Source organism: Talpa occidentalis, unplaced genomic scaffold (genome assembly GCF_014898055.3).
Source record: "Talpa occidentalis isolate TD23 unplaced genomic scaffold, MPIMG_talOcc4v2.1 talOcc4.8, whole genome shotgun sequence".
Lineage (NCBI taxonomy): Eukaryota > Metazoa > Chordata > Mammalia > Eulipotyphla > Talpidae > Talpa > Talpa occidentalis.
Genome location: NW_023605194.1, coordinates 60,044,507 through 60,066,543, shown reverse-complemented (window position 1 = coordinate 60,066,543; position 22,037 = coordinate 60,044,507).

The window sequence follows — 22,037 nt, the reverse complement described above, 5'->3', positions numbered from 1 at the left end:
TTTTCTGAAAGATTTAGTCTACATCTAGTTTCCCTTTTTTTAAAAAAATGAATGTCTAGTTATTCCAGCATATTTTGTTGAAAAGACTATCTTTGTTTCTTCATATTGTCTTGTTCAACATACTGCCTTTGTTTCCTTAGTAAGGATCAATACTCTATTTTTGTGGGTCCATTTTCTGGGCTCTCTGTTCTTTTCCTTTGATTTATTTGTATGTACTTCCAGTGGTATCATGCAATCTTGATTGCTGAAGCTATATTAAGTCTTGAAGTTGGGTAGTGTCTAACTTTGTTCGTATCCTTCAATATTGTGTTGGCTCTTCTGGGTCTTTTGCCTCTTCACATGTACTTCAGAATCAATTTATTGATATCCATATAACTTTCGGGGATTTTGATTGGTGTTTTGTTGAGTCTGTAGATCAAATTTTGCAGAACTTACATTTTGAAAATATTCAGTCTTTCATCCATGAACATAAATTCCTCTCCATTTATTTAGTTTTTTTTTTTCCAGAAGAGTTTTGTAGTTTTTCTCATAAGATTTGGTCTATCTTTTGTTGTATTTATGCCTAAGAATTTCATTTATTAGGGTATTAATAGAAATGATAACATGTTTTAATTTCAAATTCCACCTATTCATAGCTGGAATATAAAAAAGCAGTTGAGGGCCTCCCTGGTGGTGCAAAAGGTTAAGCACAGTGCTGTGAAGCTCTCCACAGCTACAGCAGCATAAGTTCGATCCAGGCCTGCCAGGGAGCAGCATACCCACAGGGTGTAGCAGACCTCTCCTGTCTCACCGGCTGCTCCCCTTAGCAGTATATTTCAGTCAGTCTGCCTGTTCTGTTCCCCACTCTGTCTCTGGTGAATCCTCTCACCCCCCTCACCTCTGGCCTGTACTCAGTTGTTGTATGCATAAATAAATAGATCTTTTTTTTTTTTTAAAAAAAAAAGGCAATTTACTTTTTACACATTAACCTTATTCTGAAACCTTGCCATAATCACTTATTGATCCAAGGAGTTTTTATTTTTTTTGTAGTTTCTTTTGGACTTTCCACATAGATGATCACATCATATGCAAACAAAGACAGTTTTATTTCTTACTTCTAAATCTGTAGAACTTTGGTATTCCTTTCTTATTTTATTGGCTAAAATATACAATACAGTGATGTAAAGGGAACATCTTTCCCACTTTTTGATCATAGTGGGAAAGTTTGTGTTTCTCACTGTAAGTATGATGTTAGCTGTAGTTTTTTGGAGATATTCTTAATCAACTCGTGGAAATTTCTCCTCTCTTCTAAGTTTCCTGAATAAATGGGTGTTAAATTTTGTTAAATTTGTTGATATGATCATGTGGATTTTCTCTCGCTTGTAATATTAATAGATTTTATTTATTAATTTTCAAATGTTAATCTGCATTGTATAACAAGGGTAAATACCACTTGATACATTGTTGAATTTGGTTTGCCAATATTTTGATGAGAAAATTTATGTTCATGTGAGATAGTGGTCTGTAATTTCCATTTTTATGCCTCTGATTTTATGACAGGATGATGCTGACCTGGTAAATCATATATGGGGACATTTTTATTGTTAAATTTACTGCTTCTATTGACATTTAATAGGCAGGGAGCCAAGCATGCTAAATATTCTGTAATCTGTTCTATTATTAATGGACATTGGAATTTGCTTCCAGTCATTGTGAATGTTCTGTTCTTTTCTTCTGTTAAGATTTTTTCTTGGGTTATATGTACAAGAGTTTCTCTAGGACAATTAATGGCTTTTAAACTCTTTTAATCACAATCAACAGTGATTAACACATTTTCTGTTACAACCCTGTGTGTTTGTATGTGGGGGCACATGTATATAACAGAAACAAAAATTTGCTAGACAACACTATCCTTTACTATGTGCTGATCTATTTTATTAAAATCAATGCTGCTCGTAACCAACTGAATTGATTTTCAAAAGCTACTCATCAGTCAAAACTCAGTTGACAAAGCAAAGTTTGAGGGGTAGGCATAATACTGGAAATAATGGGTTTAAGAATAAGTTCATTTTTTTAACTTTTCTAGGAAATGTCAAGCTATTTTCAAAGTTGCTATTCTGTGTTTCACCTGCTGAGAATGGATGAGAAATTCTATTGTTCTACAACTTTGCTTTTAGTCTTTTTTGTTCTACAGCATATATATCAGAGTATATGCATTTTGTATCCTTAAAAGATTTTAATTAACAAGGACAATTTCAAATCTTATGACAAAAAATTTTAATTATGGCATAATATTTCATTTTAAGATTACATTATCATGTATTATTTAACTCTTCCACTGTTGTTAGCAGAACTATACCTCCAATATTTTCCACAACTCTGTAATGGATCTGTTAATTATATTTCTTGACTAATCAATCTCCCATTGCATTGTAGGGCAAGTACCAAGTCTCAGAATTACTGAGTCAAAGGGTATAACCATATTTATGCATTTTCAAATTGTCATCCAAAACGTGTAACTGTTTACTTTTAGATAATTCCAGGTTTTCTGAGTTTTGACTGGGTAAAATCAAGTTTAGCTGAGCATATAACATTAGACAGTGGTGTTCTGTTTATGAAACACTACTCTTAAATAGATTTTGAAGTGTGTTTTTCATTTTCCCCATTTAGAACTGTAAATGTAAATAGAAGTAGGGGAAGAATTTCCAGCCTTAACACTGTATTAATTCATTTCACTTTAATAGCTGTTGGTTTCACTGTGGAATAAAAATAACACTGAACTAGCCACCAGAAGGACTGACTTTTAATTTTTCCCCTCGTCAACCATTTGACCTTTAGCAAGTCATTTACTTTCCTGAATCTTTTTCCATAGAACAGTGATGTCTGGTTCTGCTCTATCTTGCAGTTGTATGAGAATTAAATGACCCAGGGAAGGGGAAACCATTAATATTGAAAGTGGTCACATGAAACAAATTAAATCATTTTTTTCAAAAAGCATCAGGAAATATTTTGAATTTATCCTGTAGATTTACTATCAGGTCATTGATATTGAATAATTCATCAGATTATCACTGCTCTTGCCAGTGAGATAAGGCTAGAATTCACACCTAGTGTACATGCATATATATATATATTATATATATATTATATATATATATATAAAATGTTTTTCTCATTTGGTTATCTTTTCTTAATACATTCAATAAAAAGTAAGCTCATAATTAAAAAAACGTTCTTAAGATGTAGGCTGGACTTTGATGTTTTTAAAGCTCCCTAGATGATTTCGTTGTTCATGGAAATGAGAAGTATGCCAGTTACTAGCCATATATGACTACATGAATTTAAGTTAGTTAAAATTAAATAGCATCAAAATATCAGTTTAGGACCTCCCTGGTGGCGCAAGGGGTTAAGATGGAACCTATGAAGCTATCTGTGGCCACTGCAGCACAAGTTCGATCCCCAGCCAGGGAGCTACCCACATGGTGCAGCAGACCTCTCCTGTCTTGCCAGCTGCTCCCCTCAGCAGTGTATTTCAGTCAGTCTGCCTGTTCTGTTCCCCACTCTGTCTCTGGTGAATCCTCTCGCCCCTCCCACACCTCTGGCCTGTACCCCAGTTCTTGTATGCATAAATAAATAAATCTTTAAAAAATATTAGTTTATTTAACACCCCTATCAGTGTATAAAACAATTACAGCATCCCATAGGTAACCATTTTTTCTAATTTTTACGGCCATAGATTTATTTGCCTGTCTCTAATTTTATATAGATTACTTGTTTTCATTAAAAAATACTAATATTTACACTTATAAAGGACAATGCATAACTAGATTTTTTAGTGAACACAATTGATTTAAATGCCTAAGGCTGATAAAGAAAACTTTCCAAGAACTTCAGTGTGGAAGTACCATTCTTAATGTGTATACAGGTGAAAAAAGAAAACTTTTGGTATAGATTTTGAAGTGTGTTTTTCATTTTCCCTATTTAGAACTGTAAATGTAAATAGAAGTAGGGGAATAATTTCCAGCCTTAACACTGTATTAATTCATTAGTACAGTAGTAGTATTTTTTCCTATTAGTCATTTAATTATCAAATATTTGCTGTGGGTTACTAATGCTAGGAACCTGCTAAATCCCTGTTTCCCATTTACTTCTTTCTCTTTTGATATTTTTTATCTAAGGAACACCTGTTCTGATACTTATTGGTTATATTTCAAAATAAGTTTATTTTGAAAAATAAACATTTTTATTATGACAAAAATGGAAATCACTATAGTTTCCCGTTAGTACAAAGGGATAGTTTTAAAATATAAAGTGAAGTTCCTGACAGCAAAACCTAATTATAAGAGACTTCAGTTCTATTGCACAAAAAATACCAGGTAAAAGGTAACACTTGTTAAGGTTTCAGCACATAACTCTGAAATACAGCTCTCTGAAATTCTCATAATACAGAGAATTCCCCAAATGACAGAAAAGGCAGAAATCAAAGGCAGAGTGGTGAGCAGATGGAAATCCTGTAAGCTGACTGAGATTCTTTTTCTTTTCTAAATTATGTTTATTGAGGTGAGCTTGATTTACAATGCTGTATAAATTCACACCTTTAAAAATGTATGTTATTACATGCCCACCATCAGAGCAAAAATCATCCTCTGCCATAGTCCATTGGGCCCCCTCCCCACTGTCAATGTGCCCCTCCCCACTCCGATAGCCTCAGTTCTGCAGTCAGATTTCAATAATTTGTTTTTGTCTCTTTACTTTGTTTTTTATATTCCACACATGAATGAAATCATTCAGTGTTTGTCTTTCTCCCTCCCACTCATCTCACCCAGCACAATCGCCTTCAGTTCCATCTATATAGTCACAGATGGCAAGATTTTATCTCTCTTCATAACTGAGCAGTAGTCCAGTGTGTATACATACCATATCCTCTTTATTCAGTCATCTGTTGCCGGGCACCAAGTTATTTCCATGGCTTGGTTATTGTAAACAGTGCTGCAATAAACATAGGAGTGCACACATCTCTTAGAACTAGCGCTTTTGCATTCTTCAGACAGATACCCAGGGATTGCTGGATCATATGGTAGCTATATTTTTAATGTTTTGAGGAACCTTCTTACTGTTTTCTGTGTGGGGCTGCCTAGCCTACATTCCCACCAACAGTGTATGAGGTTCCTCTGACTCCATAATCTCACCAACATTTGCTATTCCTGGTCTCTTTGATATTGGTCATTTTCACAGGTTTGAGGTGGCTATAGAGATTCTTGTCTCAGTTATAGCCACAGAGCCTGGGCATCTAGCAGCTAGACCAAAAAAAAAAAAAAAAAATTCATGAAATCTATCTCTGAATGAGTGGAAAATTTTGACAACCCTAAATAAAAACTCTAGATCTATTGTAATGCTAATTTTGTGTTAACTTGACTTGGTCATGGGGTGTTCAGACATTTATTTAGTTAAACATTATTCTGGGTGAAGGTGTTTTTGGATGATATTAACATTTAAATTGGTAAAGTGAGTAAAGCAGATTATTTTCCCAAAGAGAGTGGAACTCTTCTGTTCAATTGAAGATGTGAATATAATGAAAAGTTTAAATGAGAAGGGACTTTACAGTACCTGACCCCTATCCCCTCACACATGAGGGTTGGGGAGGAGATCCTATTATCTTATTGATGCCTTATCTTTGGCAAAACCTGACTAATATCCTACACACAATGTTGACAATGAGCAGAACAGATAGACCTTTTCTCCTACCCATTGATGCTCTTGCAGTGACTGCAGCACAGTGGAGACTTGTGAATCCAGTGTTACCTCTGGATGCCCAGAAGAAAAGGAACCCTGTAGCCAAGCACCCAGCTTTCAAGGAATACAATGCCAATGTTGATGGCACCAAAATCATCAACACTGGCAGGATTTTGGCTACAGATTGTCTCTCATGATTCCAACCTTTCTAGAAGTTCTACTTCAGTTTGCTACAACTGATTTCTGTTTCCCAGGAGGCTGTGGGTACTCATTAAATAATGTAAACAGGGAAATGGCAAGATTAATGTGTGTGTTTGTGTCTCTGTGTTCATAGAATGTTTGTCACTTCTTACAAGAACAACTTCTGCCTCAACACAAACGCAGTGGGATGCTTTTCAAGAGATGTAAATTTGGTTTGCATTTTCCTCTGTGCTATTTTAGATCTGGGCCAGCTCTCTACTGTGAAGAGTAGGTGCATCCCAAGTTGTGAATTAAGTGACAAGTTGAAATGATGTCAACTTCAAAAATGTCCATCTTTTTTCACCATAGAACTTCCTCCATATCTGAAAATGCCAACCAATAGTCTTCATGTGTTAGTTACCATACCAGGTGACTTTGATCTGCTGGTCCTTCATGGCAGAGCGTAGTTACTGAAGCATTGCATGGATACAGGCTTCCATTCCAGCAATACCATGTCTGATTATATGAATTCAGGCAAATTAATTACACTTGGAAAATTGGTTTTCTTCTCCATAAAATGGGTATAGCAGTGTCAGAGTCCTATGTTTGACCCACTTGGTAAACACGGTAATATCAAATCTTTCATTATAAAAGTATGTTTTCCCTTTTGCCCTTATTAAATATTGAGGATGGAAGTAACTTGGTACTGTGAAAGTATTTGTCAATAAACTTTTGTCTAAAAGAAGCAAAGAATATGGAATGGAACAATGACAGTTTGGTCAATAAATGGTGCCGGGAAAACTGGACCACCACATGCAAAAGAATGGAAATAAACCACTACCTTAAACCATTCACAAAAATCAACACAAAGTGGATAAAATAATTGAACATAAGACCTGAAACCATAAAATAAATAGAAGAAAATATAGGTAAAACACTACATGGCATACATCTCAGTAACATCTTTGGAGACTTATCTCCCAAAGCAAAGAAAGTAAAGGAAAACATAAGCAGCTGGGATCACATCAAACTAAAAAGCTTCCTTACAGCAAAAGATACGTTAGCCAAAACAAAGAGACACCCTATTGACAGGGAGAAAATATTTGCACTCCATACAACTGATAGGGACTGATCACAAAGATCCCCAAAGAACTCACATGACTCAGCAAAATCTAAGTAAACAACCCAGTCAAAAAATGGGCAGAAGAGCTAAAAAGACACTTCTCCAAAAAGTAAATGCAAATGAGCAACAGATATATCAAAAAATGTTCAGCAACCCTTAAAATCATGGAAATGCAAATCAAAACCACAATGAGATACCACCTTATTCCAGTGAGAATGCCACACATTAAAAAAACTAGCAACAACAAGTATTGGCGAGGATATGGAGAAAAAGGAACTCTCCTGCACTGCTGGTGGGAATACAAACTGGTGCAACTACTATGGAAAGCTGTGTGGAGGTTCTTCAAAATACTAAAAATGGAGCTACCATATGACCCAGCAATTGCACTTCTAGGGATCTACCCAAAAGATGCAAAAAAATTAATTCAAAAGGATACCTGCACCCCTATTTATAATAGGTAAGCTGTGGAAACAACCCAAATGCCCAAAAATAGATGACTGGATCAAGAAAATGTGGTATATACACAAAATGGACTATTACTCAGCAATCAAAAAAGATAAACTCATGTCATTTGCAGCAATATGGATGGAGCTAGAAGAGATTACGCTCAGTGAAATAAATCAGAACGAAAAGGAAAATATAAGATGGCTTCACTTATAGGAGGAATATAGGAGAACCAAATAAGGGATCGAGGGAAAAATAATAACAAAAAAAACACAAAAAAACAAAATAAAATTAAAAGGCAACTATAAATCAGAGACATACTGCAGGGGAAGGGGAGAGAGAGGAATCACAACAGGGAAGGGAAGAGCACCAGGGACTGCGATGATGGTGCATGGGTTAATTGGTGGTGGAAATTCTATGGAGACTACAGCTCAGAGGAGAAAGCAAACATTGTACAAAAATGAACAATGATGTAAAATATATATAAATAAGTTACATTAAAAAAAAACCTTTTGTCTAATGATTTTAGGATTTGTTGATGGTCCTTGCTTGAAGTGGTTATTACAATGGGCATACAAAATGGTGATCTTCCATCATTATTACTCTTACATTTACTAATTGGTGCTATTTTTCTTTTTCTATCTTGTACTCTCTTTGCATTTAACTATTGATCCATACATCTAATAATCCAAAGATTCATAATTTAATAATAATTGAACTGATATATTGTGATAGAGTAGTATTTTATAGTTTTTCCTTTGATGGGTAAAAAAATTTTCATTCATCTACAATAGTTTTAACTTGAACTATTTTTTTTAAATTAATTATTGAGATAAAGTTAGTTTATATCATTGTACCTTTGGGGGTGATAGATTTAAACCTCTATAAATGAATATTTTCACACTGTGCCTACATTAGTGCCCAAATAATCCTCTACCATTTTCTATTGGGCTCCCTCCCTCCTCCTGTTACACCCTGCCACCCTCTCTTTTAATTGCCTCAGTTTTATGGTGGGAATGTTAAGAGTTTATTATTGGTTTGGTTTTGACAGACCCTTAGCTATATTTCTCTATATTCCATGTACGTGAGACCATCTGGTATTTGAATGTTGCCTTCTGACTTCACTTAACATTATCCTTTTCAACATTACCCATGTTGTCACAAAAGGCAAGAGTTCATTCTTTTATACTATTCCATTGTATGTATTGAATAAAATGAGGATGAATATGGAAAGTGTATTAAATAGACTTAATTTGGTAGGAGAGAGAATTTTGGAAGTGGAAGATGCAAATATACAAATCACCCAAGGAAGAAGAGAGAGAAATAACATTTAGGAAAGTTGAGAAAACCATAAGAAACATCATACTCAATTAAATGATGAAACAAAGGCTAATGGGTGTTCCAGAAAGTGAAGCGAGAGCAAATAGGGAATAGAGACCCTATTCAAAGAAATAACAGCTGAAAACTTTGCAAACCTAAAGAAAGAAAGAAATATGGAGATCCAGGAAGCAGAAAGACCATGCAAATTCCTAAATGCAAAATGACCTTCAAAGAGACAAATCATTTTTAAATTACCAAAAATCGAAGACAAAGAAAAAAGATTAAAAGTTTCTAGAGATAAAAAGAATGAAACCTATGGGCCGCCCCTGGTGGTGCAGCAGTTGAGCACTGGGCTGCAAAGCTGCCCACAGCCTCTGCAGCACTGGTTCGATCCCCAGCAGCCTGCGAGGGTCCCACGTGGCGCGACAGACCTCTTCTGCCGTGCCTGCTGCTTCCCTCAGCAGTGTATTTCGTCAGTCTGTCTGATCTGTTCCCCTCTCTGGCTCTGGTGAATTCTCTCACCCTTCCGCACTTCTGACTGTACCCAGTGCTTGTATACATAAATAAATATTTTTAAAAAAAAGAATGTAATGTAGTGAGGCACCTCAATCAGGCTTTCTTCAGATTTTTTTAGCAGCAGTTACATTCAAAATTACAATCGCGTGGACTGATATGTTCACAATCCTAAAAGATAAAATTGTCAGCCAAGAATACTCTACCCTGAACAATATCATTCAAATATGATGGTGGAATAATGTCTTTCCTAGGCAAAAGGTATAGAGCTTACTACTACCAAAACTCCCCTAAAGAAATGGTGAAAGGAGTTCTTCTACAAGAAAAGAGAAAACAAAACAAAACTTAAGCAGGGTGATTTCACCTTCCCCTGTGAGAATGGCCTATATCAAAAAGATTAGAACATACAAATGCTGGTGATGTTACAGAAGAAAAACCAAAACCTCATCCACTGTTAGTGGGAAGGTAACTTACTGTGGCCATTATGGAAAATGGCATGGGGAGTCCTTAAATGAAAATAGAAATACCATATGATCCAGCAATAGTATTACTAGGTATTTAACCAAAGAATATGAAAACTCTTATATGGAAGATTTATGCACTTCTATGTTCATAGCAACATCATCACGATAGCCTACAATAACTAATAACAGACAAATGTGTAGACAAAATATGGTATATACTTACAATGGAATGTTATACAGCCTTAAAAAGTAAATGAGGTAAACCATTCATAAACACTGTATGATTCCATTTATATGAGGTATGTATTAGGTAAATTCCAGGGTCTGGGGAGAAGGAGAAATGGGGAATTATTGTTTAATGAACTCATTTCAGATTGGGAAGAAGTTCTGAAGGTGGATGATAACAATAGTTGTACAATATTATACTTAGTTCCACTGATGTGTACATTTAAAAATGATTGAAATGATAAATGTTATGTCCATTTTACTATAGTAAAAATTGGAGCAATATCTGTATAAATATGTTGTATTTGAATAAGCTGATTCACAATCTTTTTGAAATATATATGAATACTATATCCTAACCTGTTAGCATCAATTCTCTCTCCAGCAATTGAAATCCCCTTTAATAATAATGTGCATTTCCATATAGATATGGATCTGTTTATAAAGAACATGTTTTAATTGGACTATGTTTTAAATTACTCATTATATTTGTTAAATTATAGCTTTATAACATTCCTGATAATTGATAGAACAACACAAGGTTTATTGTTTTCCAAATATCTTTATTCTTTTGCAGTATCTGTTTCCTATGCATTTTTAAATCAACTTATCAATTTTTATTTTTAAGTATATTGTCAGACTTGCTTTCATATTTTATTTTTTTTATTTATTTTTTTTAACCTTAGCCACACAAGTAATTTTATTTTATTTTATTTTTTTTTATTAAATAATAAATTTTATTTTTATATTCCCCCATACAACTGCACATGCCCCATTCTGACCCCAATCCCTCCCCTCCCGGCCCCCACCCCCCAAAAAGTGTCTCTGGTTCATAGTTTTTTGTTGATTTTGATTTTCACTTTCTTATAGTTATTCTTTTTCCTGATCCCTTATTTAAGTTTTCTAGATTCCTGCTATGAGTGAGACCATCCGGTATTTTTCTTTTTCTTTTTGGCTTATTTCGCTGAGCATGATCCCTTTCAGCACCATCCATGTTGCTGCAAATTGCATGTGTTTATCTTTTTTGAATGCTGAGTAATATTCCATGGTATATATGTACCACATCTTCTTGATCCAATCATCTATTTTTGGGCATTTGGGCTGTTTCCAAAGCTTAGCTATTGTAAATAGTGCTGCTATAAACATAGGGGTGCAGGTGTTCTTTGGAATTGATGTTTCTATGTCCTTTGGGTAAATACCTAGGAGTGGAATTGCTGGATCATATGGAAGCTCTATGTTTAGTAGGTCCAGAAATCTCCACACAGCTCTCCATAGTGGTTGGACCAGTTTGCATTCCCACCAACAGTGCAGGAGAGTTCCTTTTTCTCCACACCCTCGCCAACATTTGTTGTTGCTAGTTTTTTTAATATGTGCCATTCTCACTGGTGTAAGATGGTATCTCATGGTAGTTTTGATTTGCATTTCCCTGATGACAAGTGATGTTGAACATTTTTTCATATGTCTGTTGGCCATTTGCATTTCCTCTTCAGAGAAGTTTCTTTTTAGCTCTTCTGCCCATTTTTTGACTGGAGTATTTTCTTTGTTGTTGTTGAGTTTCATCAGCTCTTTGCAGATTTTTGTGATCAGTCCTTTATCATTAGTGTTGGGTGCAAAAATGTTCTCCCAGTTGGTGGGGTTTCTCTTTGTTTTTGTAATTGTCTCTTTTGCTGTGCAGAAGCTCTTTAATTTGATGTAGTCCCAGCTGTTTATCTTTGCCTTCACTATCACTGCTTTGGGTGATGTGTCTGTAAAGATGTCTTTGATATGCAAATCACGTAGTGTTTCACCTATATTTCCTTCTATGTATTTTATGGTTTCAGGTCTTATGTCTAGTTCTTTAATCCATTTTTAGTTGATTTTTGTGTATGGTGTGAGGTAGTGGTCAAGCTTCATTCTTTTGCATGTTTGCTTTCATATTTTAGATAAATCTTTCTGGAAAGATATAACTGGTAACCCAAAAATTTTAATTAGTCATGTACTACTCTTAATTCTTTAATTACAGAGCAATCAATTTTTACTGTTAAAATTATTCTTGTTTATAAAGAGTCTTATAATATTTTATGTCTATAATCCTCTAAATTTTCTATAATCTCATATACAGTGCCTCATCAAGTGAGCAACTGAAAAACTGCTTATTCTCATGCTATAGACTAATAAACATTCTTTGCTATATATGATATATTAACTTCATTAATTTGTTCTATATTTTAACCATGGTTTTTGTAAAAGTTTGGTTCTCTAAGAAATTAAGCAATGATAAATTCAAATATATGTTATTTTTATCTCTTCAAGAAGTATTAGATATTTGAATTTTCTTCGTTAGCTTCTACGACTCTAAGTAAGTTAATTATTTTTACCTGATTTTCCTGGTGAATGGATTTCCTCACTCACAAGAAAAAAATAGTCTTTATAGGAGAAGTTAAAAAAAGGAAACTAATTTTAAATGAACATAAAACTCAGTGAGGAGCCAAAAGTACCACTTTATTGGTGCCACAGATATATTTGGTTGTATTTAAATATCACTTTGGAATCTTCCATATGTTATGTATTGTAAAATTTCCATGGTTATGGAATTTTATTAAACCCTCAGTGCCTCCTGGGATAAAATTCACATTCCTTGGAGAGGCATTGCAAAAGCCTTCCTCTTGTACCTTCTAGCAAGTCTGGAGAATATGTTTATAGAAGAAAACTTTCGTATTAATGGAAGTTTTTGGTCAACTACATTACACAAGCTCAACTATCTTGTTAATTTGTTTGGCAAATTAATCCTCTAGATTCAATAAAGTGGACATATGTCAAATTGATTATTTGGTGATTTTGGCAATCTGTAAGCCTGCCCCTCCCCCCAACCCATTGCTTTCCCTTCTCTTTCTTCTATACCACTATCAATTTCTTCCCCTTTTTCTTTGAAATTAATCATTTACAGATCTGTGGTTCCTCACACTAAGTTGTTCCTCCCACCCTGTCATAAGCTTTTTAAGGGCAGAAACACTGTCTTACTCATCTCCATGTATTCCCAGTATCTATAGCAGAATACCTGGAATCTGTAGAAAAGTGAGCAGAAAACATTTGTTGAATGAGTGAAACCAATTACATCTGCTCAGGTATAATAACAAGATTTATTTCCTTTTCAAAGAAATAATGCCAGACCTGCTCTATCTTTCTTGATAAGAAGATTCCTGACATAAATGGCGCATCTCCTGTGCCTTTCCTCGAATGCTAATTTGACATTTGTACAAAACGTAAAATCCATTTGTCTGGCTTTGGAAGGGAGGAAGGTGTCACTCCTGATTGATAATGGTGCATGAGAGTTTAATCCCCAGCAACTTGTGGCATTTCCCATCTGTTCTTGCACTCCATTTCTACTCTTAACATTAAAATGTTCTGAATAGAAACATTTTGAAAGAGATTGTTTTTATTGACATACCAAATAGGATAAAAGTAAAGAGTACAGTGAAAACACACACACACACACACACACACACACACCCTCTCCCTCCCTCCCTCCAGCACCACCTCATGTTACACTAAGGTATTCCTGGCAGTGTTTTTTGCTGATGATTTTAGCCACAGTCTGAGTAATGTCTGTTTGCCTGAGCCTTGTAAACCGATCTCCCTTTATTAGATGAGGTCTTGAATGAGAGTGGTGGGTTCTGTGTCTTCTTAGTTCAGTACTTTGTCTCTTTGTGGCCTCTCTCCTCTCAGCAGACTACGGGAGATTGTACAGTAGGTTGTGCAAAGAGGAGAGTTCTGAGCCAAAAGAATTTTCAGCACAAAGAAAGTCTTTTTGTTGTAACTAATGCAATTATTTAAAAATATTGTGGAAAAGTTTTAAGTGCTTCCTCTATCTTAACACTTTATTAATGTGAAAGTGAGGACTCTATAACACTGATGAGAAAAATATAATCTATATGGCACTTTGGAATTTACCTATAACATGCAAGTTTTAACATTTCATTTCAATGGAACTATTTGTTTTACAGATATAAAAGCAAGTTATAATTTTATGCTATAATGACTAAACATTTAGAAAAAATAATTTCCCTATAAATGTGTCCTCATTAAATCAGAAATGGTAAACACACTCTTGCACTAAATATTCAGTTTTGATTAGAGACCAAAAAAAATCATGATTGTTATAGAGTTGAAAGATTGTCAAAATACAGTGCTCCTTATGCCTAGTAATGGTTTGTTAACTTTTGTACGTGGGAACCATTAAGTTGATATAACCTGAGATAAACACAGATGAATGACTCCATCAACAGAAAGCAGGTGGTGAGAATTAAACCCAGAGGTTATTCTATCTATACTTAAATATCATATATATGTAGTAATGCCTGGCTTGTTCTCTTAAAATATCAAACCATTGTGAAGTAATTACAACTATTTAATAAAATAACAAATGCCAATTTTTTTGAAAAGATCTACAAAAGTCTATGTGAAGCAAGGGTACACACTCTAAATTCCAGTCTTCCTGCTTATTACTGAGCATTTTATCACCAAACAGGACAATTGTGTCATGTTGCATTGGACTGATGGTTCTGAAAGATGAGAAATAATAGCAGTAAGTAAGGAAATATTCTAACATACAATGCAGACATTAAGACTTTTATATCAAATTTGTTTAAATATATATATAGTATAAAAAATAGTGAGTAGTAATGACTGTAGGGGCTCTAGGTAGCCAGGGAACAGGGATGAGAAAGCGACTTAACCTTTCTCTTTTTAAAAAAGATTTATTTATTTATGCATACAAGAAGTGGGGTATAGGTCAGAGATGTGGCGGGTGAGAGGATTCACCAGAGACAGAGTGGGGAACAGAACAGGTGGAATGGCTGAAATACACTGCTGAGGGGAGCAACGGGCAAGACAGGAGAGGTCTGCTGTGCCATGTGGGTAGCTCCCAGGCCGGTGGTCGAACTCATGCTGCAGTGACTGCAAATAGCTTCATAGGTTGCGTCTGAACCCCTTGTGCCACCAGGGAGGCCCAAGACTTAACCTTTCATTGTATATCCTTTTGTGATATTTTGAGTTCTATTTTCTGTTCAAAATAACATAAATATTCCTAGCAGGTGAGTTCAGGTTCTCTCACTTTAAAAATTAAATCAAAACACCAAGCCGGATCAACTGAAAAGCTGAACTTGAAAAAATCATTTGCATTCTTTCCTCACCCCTCTTCTCAAATATTTATTTAGTACCTGAACCTGGAAAGCAGTATGATATAAGAGTCCTTAATTTCCATGAATGACTATGAAAATTTTCCATTGGTAAATAAGATTCCAAGGTTATTTTACTCTATTTCCAGAGCCAAACATGTAATCAAAAACACATAATACTATAAAAGAGTTATTGCTCTATTACAAATGAAAAAACTAAGACTCAGCAGATGAAATAATTTGCCCAAGGTTACAGAGATCGTCGAGTACAGAAAGTAAACCATGGTAATATATCTGCCTTGGAGTAATTTAAACCAGTAAATGGTTCCAGTCCTTTCTAGAACAACCTGTCGTTGGCAGGATTTACTCTTCTGTCATCATAAGGCACAACTTCAAACATAAATATCTTTTATAAAAGAGAGTTTGCCATACTCAGGTTATTCATCTTGCCATCAGTGTGCATTCAGCAGTTTATGATCTATAACAACTTTTTAGTGCATTTGAAATGCACTAAAGAAGTTTCACTAAGAATGACTTTGTAAAAATAATTTCTGGCAGTAAAAATGGACTATTTTTAAAATGATGGTTGAGTAATTCATTAGTTTTATCTTGTCTAGCAAATTACCACAAACTTAGAGACTTAAAACAACACTTCTAATCTCAGAGTTTTGCAGGTAAGAATGGGCATGGTATGATGGGCACCTTGGTAAGGTCTCTTAAGGCTAAACTCAAGATGCCAGCTGTGCTACATTCTCACCTGGAACTCAGTATCATCTTCCAAATTCTCATGTTGTTTTTTTGTAAAAAAAATTATTTATTTATGCATACAAAAGCTGGGGTACAGGCCAGAGGTCTGAGGGGTGAGAGCATTCACCAGAGACAGAGTGGGGAACAGAACAGGCAGACCGACTGAAATACACTGCTGAGGGGAGCAGTGGGCGAGTCAGGAGAGGTCTGCTGCGCCATGTGGGTTGCCCTGGCCAGCCGGGGATCAAACTTGTGCTACAGAGGCTGTGGATAGCTTCATAGTGCTATGCTTAACCCTGTGCACCACCAGGGAGGCCCCCGAGTTCTCATGTTGTGGCAGGATTTACTTTCCTGCTTTTGTAGGACTGAGTTCCCCATTTCCTTGCTGGTTGTCAGTTAGCGTTGATTCTCAGCACCTAGATTCCACCTGTATGCCTCGTCACATGGCCCCTCTGTCGTCAAGTACAGCAGTGGAGAATCTCCCTGAAATCAAATTCCTCTCATGTATCAAAGCCTCAGCTCCAGGAGGAGCCCATCCCTTTTAAAGTCTCACCAGATAATCCTATCTTTAAGTCAACAGACTTGGGACCTAAATTACATCTGCAAACGCTCCTCACAGTAGCACCTAGAGTTTGGTTAACTGGAACAAAGTCCCACAGGTCCAGATCAGGGGGTGTATCTTCCAATCCTGCACACCAGAGTGACGAGTATGCTGGATATAGTGTAAATATTACTAATGCCACTATCATTAAGCCTGTTAATCATGCCCTGTGGGCTACTGTAGAGGCAGGAAGGGACAGTGCAGGATCTCTATGATCCCAGCAGAGGGGTGAAGGAGGAGTCCTGGAGCCCTCGGTGGCTTTTTCAGGTTTTTGTTGGGATTCTGCCAGGTACACGGAAGGCAGGGGTGCTGGGGGGCAGGGAGGCGGGCAGGGAGGCGGGCAGGCCTCCCAGCCCCCGTTGAATCTTCACTCTTTCTGGGCTCTCTGGCGTTCTCTTCTGTTCTCTCACTTGTTCTTATCTTCTAGTGGTCCCGTGACGCCGCCCTTAAAAGCCCAGTCTCAGCACAGATGAACCCACTTACATATGCCCACACCCTACTCCAGGTGTCCGCCTTCAGGCATGCATTCAGGACCGCAGGGATCCATCATCCACCCTAATGGGGGGACGGCAGAAAAGTCTGACAATTGTTTACCCTACAGCTACTTTCCTGCCAAGAACCAAAGCAGAGGATCCATTTTATTAAAATTTATTCACATAGAGTCACTTTTATTTTTTTTTAAAGTAGAAAGGCTATCTATTTTTTTTTTTAAGATTCATTTATTTATTTATTTATACAAGCACTGGGTACAGTCAGAAGCGCGGGAGGTGAGAGAATTCACCAGAGCCAGAGCGGGGAGCAGAGCAGGCAGAAGGACCGAAGTACACTGCTGAGGGGAGCAGCGGGTGGCAGGAGAGGTCTGCGCGCCATGCGGGACCCTCCTCCGGTGGCCGGGGAGCAGCCGGGGGATCGAACCGGCGCTGAAGAGGCTGCGGGCAGCTTCGCAACCCATCGCTCAACCGCTGCGCCACTGGGGAGGCCCATAGGGTCACTTTTAAATGACAATAACATCATGCTTTCATTTTACTTCATTTGATCCTTAACGATTCAAGTGCAAGAGAAATTAAGATCTGTATTTCCACTTTATAGTTGGTATAACTGAGGCTCAGGGAGATGAAACTATTTTCCTAAAATATTACAGCATCTCTTTCTCCATATTCCAGGTTTAAGGTTCTTCTGCACAATTTTACTTCTACAGTATGAGCAAACCACTGTGTCTTAGTTTTATTTTTCAGAATTTCTAGGAAGAATTCATTTTTTTTCAAGCCTGTAAAAAGATACCAATGACAATGATAAAAGGCAATGGTCTTCCTACTGCATGTAACATAAGAAAAACTATACCAATAGGACCACATGGTGCTCCTATTTTCAGTAGGGACATGGTTTCTTTAAAATGTAACTCTTTTGCAAGGGCCTAAAGGGGTTAAGTCCGGGCTATGAAGCTATGGGTAGCCCCTGAAGCATGAGTTCGATCCAGGCCGAGGAGCTAACCCACATGGTACAGCAGACCTCTCCTATCTTGCCCACTGCTCCCCTCAACAGTGTGTTTCAGTAGATCAGCCTGCTCTGCTCTCCCTGTGTCTCTGGTGAATCCTCTCAATCTCCACCCTGCCCCCCGCCCCACCACTGCACCTCTGGCCTACTCCCCAGCTCTTGTATGCATAAATAAAATAATTTTTTAAAAAAAGTTAATACATAAATTTAATAAATGTAAATGATTAAATTTGAGGGTTGTTTAACAACGCAACACTTTGCTAAATTTTCATGTTCTGTGTGGAGTTAACATGGATGTGGGTATATCTCAGGACTTGAAACTTTCATGTTGCCCAAGGTTTGACCACAACATATGGTCACCAGAACATGGTTTAGGTGACAATGTTGAAGTCATCTAGCATGATGTAGAATTAATTGTCCGAAGTTTCTATTAGTCACAAAACTGCAATCTCTGTAGGACCAACTGGAGTCCATCTGCTCAAAATGTTAGACTCAGCTGAAATTCTTGATGGCTGTTGTCTGTTACAGTAGGTCAAGAATTTCAAAATGTGAGTCACAGAGAATAGAATCCTATAGAATCACTGAAGGTAAGAAAGGTGAACTGGACCCTTGGCAACTCCCACCCTGAATTTAGCAAATGAGGAAAATGAATCTCAAAGTTTAGGGACTTGTCTGAGAGCACAGTTTTGGAAGTGACAGAACTGACACATAAATTTAGAGCCTTTGCTCCCAGTACTCTTGGTTCATCAATTGCATTCCTTGTTGGAAAATTTATTGCATGGAGTTTTCCACAAGTACTGTCAGCTTGTAAGCAGGTTTGGATGTAAGGTATTGGAAATGGAGAGATGGTTGAATTCCTCCAACCCATTCCAAAGGTTGCGATACTTGATTCTATTTTCATTTTCCTAAACCTTTCTTCTGCACAACTCTGCTGCCACTTCTGGACCCTCAACAAACCATTTACACATTGTAGGGTAAGGTAAAAGGTATCAGGCTTTTCTGCCCTCCCGCCATTAGGATAGATGACAGAACCTTGCAGTCCTGAATGCATGCCTGATGGCGGGCACCTGAAGTAGGGTGTGGGCATAGGTAGATGGGATTCGACTAGGCTTTTAAGGGCGGCGTCACGGGGATGCCAGCAGAAGCTGAGAGAGAAGCAAGAGAAGCAGAAGCCGAGAAGCAGAAGCAGAAGCCTGCCAACCTTCCAGCCCCCCAGCGACCCTGCCTGCCGTGTACCTGGTAATCCCAATAAAGACCTGCGAAAACACTCAGGACTCTGTCTCCTTCTTTACCCAGTCTGCTGGATCACAGAAAACCTGCTCCGTGTCCGTTCCTGACTCTGCACACATGACTGTTTTCTTCCCTCTGCTTCAATTGTAACATGTACCAAATCGAGTGTTGTTCCAGGGGTGGGGTGATAGTAGCCACCTACCCTGTAAATATTATAGTAAATGTGCAAGTGAACTTAATAAAATGCTTTTGGGGGAAGAAATATTCTATTACTAACATTGCTTAGAACTCCTGGTATATAATGGTACTAAAAAGCAAACTGACTTTTAGTAAGTTTTATTATTGTTTTAAAAAGTCTTTATACATACTGTTCTTGCATTGACCCCATGACACTAACCTGGATTAATAGGCGTTTACAGCTATTTACAGCTATAAAGTTACAGGTTCTTTAGAAAAATGTTCCTAATAGGGGAAGGGGTGGAGATGCATAGCACCACCATAACATTTGAAGGTACATGTACTTTTTAAAAAACATTCAAAATTAGTACATGAAATGTATATTACATGTATCATAAGGAAAACAACTTTGGTAAAGATATTGAGTGTACCCCATTAACAAAGACTTTCAGTTTTTCTTGTCACTTGGATTCCTAGAAAAGTGAATAGTTTAATGCATTTCAGCTGGAAGCAGTGGTGCCCTGGAGATTAAGACTGAGCAAATTTGGATGCTATGTCCATGGGCCAGTTACCTAATTTGACTAAACATCAATTTCTCCATCTATAAAACTGGAATTAATAATCCTTACCTTATGAGTCGTTGTGGGAATTAAAACCAGATAATCTCGTTAAATGCTTAGCCCAGTGCTGGCACATATTAAACATTCAATAAATATTTACAATCACTGTGGTCATTATTCAGCGCCAAACAAAAAAATTAATTTTAAAAAATATTTGATTCTGACACAAAATTCTGCAAAATTTCTTTATTTATAATATTGAACCAAGTAACAGGTATTTAAGGACATAACCTCACTTCATTAAGATTAACATTTTTTTTAGCATATTTCTTGGAGGGCACTAGATGGCGACCTTCCCCCTTAAGATAATAATAGTAAAAAAAACCCCAAAAACCTAAGCATTCATTAATTTTGCTTTGACAGTTGAAACAGTGGTGTAGATCTAAAAGCAAACAACAAATGGTAAAGTTTCATCTTTGAACACTAGTTTGTCAGAATTATGTAATATCTGGCTTTTCAAGTTTTAAACTAAGAGCAGTTTGATAGAGAAAGCATCCTGCATGGGCATAGGGAATCTTGGGTTCAAACTTCTGCCTTTAGGTGATTTTGGCCTTTATCTTTCAAGATCTAATTTTTCTACTTACAATATGAGGTGGTTGGGCTAGATCATCTTCAAAGTTGCTTCATCTCAAAAATGCTATGATTTTTAATAATTCAGTGTTTATTCTCCTACTAGGCTGTCTTTTCTCAAGAGTGCCTTGTGCTCTAAATTAAATATTCCTTAAGCCAACAGATAAGATTTAATGTTACTAGATGTCAACATTACTTAAGTTAAAACGATTTATTAAAAAATGAAATTACTTTTGGAAGCCAGGGATAAATTTAGGGGCTTGAGGTGTGTGTGTGTAAAATGTTAGTCTAATGTTCCCTTTTTAATAAACCAGAGACATATACTTGGATAATATCTGCATTTAAGATAGTATGAGATATAAAAAACCTGTATAAAAAAGATAATGATGAAAAAAGCCTATCTAAGATTAAAACCTATTTAAAATCTATTAATATCTGTTCCATAAATAAAGTTGAACCTATGCCTAGATTTTTGGATGTGACAAAAAGCTTTTAAAATGTATTATTTTTAAATGTCAATTATGTTGAAAGTTTCTAAAAGGATTATAATAGATTAAATTGTTTATGGATAGAACGAAATAGTAACTATGAAAAAGTCAGAGAATCCTTCCTCAAATACAGTGAGAAGGGGAAGCCAGTTTTCAGCATCTGGTTTGATCAAGAAATTCAGATGTGGTTTAAGTGCTTTTAATTTAAAATAATCAAATGAGTAGAACTAACAGTCAATAATAAAGAAATCTCCAAAATAAATTTTGGGGTGTATTTATAAACGAGAGTGTATGTCTGCTTTTCCTTTATGTAGGTTATTTTAGACAAGGTAGAAAGTTTTTTTTTCTAAGTAGTTAGTGATGATATATATATTTTTTCTTTTAAAAAGGAATTTATTATTTCAGAGAGAATCCTTTGGTTTGTATGTATTTTTCTCCTAAGAAAAATTACAGATTTGTTGATCTTTACCCGAAGAAATACTCTTACCCAGATAAACTCTTGAGAGAGCATTATATTTTGATAAAATGCTCCCTATGCCACATGCATATAAAAATAAGGTGTAGAAATTAGCAAATAATAAGGCTCAAATGGGTAGAAAAACCATTCTACACGTAGGGTGAAGCATTGGATGCAAAGGTGAGGGGGAAATTCTGATGATGACAGATGCAGTTTCTCCCTAAATGGAAACCGGTAGGGTGAGCCAGCAGTTTAGCCTTGGCGGCAGCCACTTCACAACCATGTTAGATGAGGTTGTGATATAATTTACATGCTCAGTATACAATTTTAATTGTAGCAGATGAAATGAAATGCAGCCTCTATGAAATTTTACAATCAACGCATGTTTTTTTCTCTTTTTGGTAAACACTTGGCTAATTACCATATGCGTATTCATCCAACTTCCCCACCAACAATTTTAGTTCACTATTTCCTGTAAAATTGGATGTTGAAAAAAAAAATGGAAATGCTATTGGT